This window comes from Rhinopithecus roxellana, chromosome 12, assembly GCF_007565055.1.
Source record: "Rhinopithecus roxellana isolate Shanxi Qingling chromosome 12, ASM756505v1, whole genome shotgun sequence".
Classification (NCBI taxonomy): domain Eukaryota; kingdom Metazoa; phylum Chordata; class Mammalia; order Primates; family Cercopithecidae; genus Rhinopithecus; species Rhinopithecus roxellana.
The window spans coordinates 17,219,482-17,222,388 of NC_044560.1; the positions used below are offsets into that span (position 1 = coordinate 17,219,482).

Below are 2,907 nucleotides of genomic sequence, written 5' to 3' on the forward strand. Positions count from 1 at the left end.
CATGCATTTGTGAGAAAAGATAAACATTATGTTTACATAAATCCCACATGAATTATTCAGGCTTAAAGATTTTCTAAATACTGTGTCTGGCACTAGAAACTTCATGCTGTATCAAGTCAGGGTCAGTATTAAGCTACTGGACTCTATAATGCAATATTACAGATAGATACTTTACTGAAAACCAATATAAAAATCTGGCCCAGAAAGACCACAACGGAAATATGCAATTTTCTTGATTTAAGATGGTCAAAAGTGTGTGGGTTTTTGTTTTTCATTTTTTGTTTTTTAAAGCTCTACACATGGCTTAAGACAGATATGTGTAAGAAACCTTTTTGTGTGTGCTGACTTTATCATGACAATTCCAGCTGATTCTTTATGAAGGATTAGGGATACTCATATTCAGCAGTGCACATGAGAAATAAACTCTGAAAAAGGCAATTTCTTGGGTTTAGGAAGGATTGTATTCTGGGAATTACTTCAGAGGAACAGACAATAATTCTAGGATTATAGTCAAGAAGGACTGGAAGACTTCAGCAGATGCTTCAGCTCCTTCCGGATTTTGAATGCTGAATAAGCCACTGAAGTGTGATATCTATATTATCCTTTTCTTTGCAAGAAATTGAGGCCAGGTGCAGTGGCTCACACCTGTAATCTCAGCAGTTTGGGAGACCGAGGCAGGTGGATCACTAGATCAAGAGATCAAGCCAACATGGTGAAACCCCGTCTCTACTAAAAGTACAAAATTTAGCTGGGCGTGGTGGCGGGCGCCTGTAGTCCCAACTACTCTGGAGGCTGAGGCAAGACAATCGCTTGAACCTGGGAGTTGGAGGTTGCTGTGAGCAGAGATCGTGCCATTGCACTCCAGCTTGGTGACAGAGCGAGACTCCATCTCAAAACAAACAAACAACAACAACAAAGAAATTGAATAGCGACAAACTTCTCTATCCTGAATAGCATACAGATCATTTTTTTCAATTAGCTGTTTCTCATCCAAGGCATTAGGAAGATCTCCCTTGTTTCCAAGCACTTTGCACTGCAATTCCTTGCAACTGTGGTTTCTCTAGAAGATTATGTAGCTCATTTCGGGAAGCTTCTATCTTTTCACGATGTGCAGCATCTATCATGTAAACAACAGCATTGACTCCTCTGCAATACCGCTCCCACATGCTTCGAAATCGGGCTTGTTGTCCTATGTCCTAGATCTTTATTGTGACGTTAACTTGTTACTTTCCCCTTGTTGAAGCCCACTGTGGGTATCGTATCTTCACTGAATTGACCTGACGCGATGACATTGACAAAGATGGTCTCGCCCGAGTACCGCAGCCCCAGGAGCATCAGCTCCATCTCCTCCTTCCAGAAGAGCAACGGAACCAGTCCAGCAGGTGGGAGGCGAGTGCCAGCATGATGGCGGCCGGCAGCGAGGACGGACGGGAGGACGCAGAGTGGCGGCGACGACCACTTCCACACGAGCAGGCCTCGGCCCAGATCCCCCAACGGCTCCTCCGGGCCCTGGCGCCACACGGGCGGACACCAGGGGGCGGCAGCGGCCCCGATTTGTTAAAAAAATAAAATCTAGGAGCCGGGCCCCGTGGCTCACGCTTGTAACCCAGCACTTTGGGAGGCCGAGGTGGGCGGATCACCTGAGGTCAGGAGTTCGAGACCAGCCTGGCCAATTTGGCGAACTCCCGTCTCTACTAAAAATACAAAAATTAGCCGGGCGTGCGGTGCATGCCTGTAATCCCAGCTACTCCGGAGGCTGAGGCGGGAGAATCGCTGGTACCCAGGAGGCGGAGGTTGCAGTGAGCTGAGATTGTGCCATGGCACTCCAGCCTGGGTGACAGAGCGAGATTCCGTCTCAAAATAATAATAATAAATAAAATTTAAAAATTAAAAAAATAAAAATAAAATAAAATAAAATCTACAGGCTGAGCACGATGGCTCATGCCTGTAATCCCAGGACTTTGGGAGGCTGAGGCAGGAGGATTGATTCAGGCCAAGAGTTCAAGACAAGTCTAGGCAACAAAGAGAGACTCTGTCTCTACAAAAAATAATTAGCCAGGTGTAGTGGCATGCGCCTGTAGTCCCACCTATTGGGGAGGCTGAGCTGGGAGGATCACTTGAGCCCAGGAGGTGAAGGCTGCAGTGAGCTGTGTTTGCACCACTGCGCTCCTGCCTGGGTGACAGAGCGAGACCCTATGTTAAACAAACAAACAAACTCTACAACGTGCAATAAAGTAAAACGCAATAAAACAAGGTATGCCTGTATACAGAAGGATGTGTGTCAGTTATATGCAAATATTGCACTATTTTACATAAGGGATTTCAGCATCCACATATTTTGGAATCGTGGAGGCGCTAGAATCAATCCCTGGTGGATATTGAGGGATGACTGTGTATTCATTCAAGCAACAAAAAGAAAGCCTCACGGCTGGAGTAAGAATCAGGGACAGTGATTCAGCAAGAGCCAAATCACTATGGGGCTCGGTAAGGAATTTGGATGTTATTTTAGGCATAATAAGAAACTGGAAACTACCGAAAGGTTTTTATGTTTTGTTTTGAGACAAGGTCTCACTGTCACCCAGGCTGGAGTACAGTAGCACAATCACAGCTCACTGCAGCCTTCACCTCCTGGGCTCAAGTGTTGCTCCCATCTCAGCCTCCTGAGTAGCTGGGATTACAAGCATGCACCACCACACCTGGCTAATTTTTGTATTTTTAGTAGAGATGGGGTTTCACCATGTTGGCCAGGCTGGTCTCGAACTCCTGGCCTCAAGTGACCTGCCTGCCTCGGCCTCCCAAAGTGCTGGGATTCCAGGTGTGATCCACCATGCCCCACAATGGAAACTACCGAAAGGCTTTGTACAGAGAAACAGCACAATATTTTACTTTTTTTTTTTTTCTGGAGAC

At 46.1% G+C, this 2,907-nt stretch overlaps 1 pseudogene; it reads right to left on the reverse strand.

Annotated features, from left to right (window-relative positions):
* Positions 1 to 347: 347 nt before the first annotated feature.
* LOC104675710 lies at positions 348 to 1,600 on the reverse strand (annotated as a pseudogene).
* Positions 1,601 to 2,907: the final 1,307 nt, after the last annotated feature.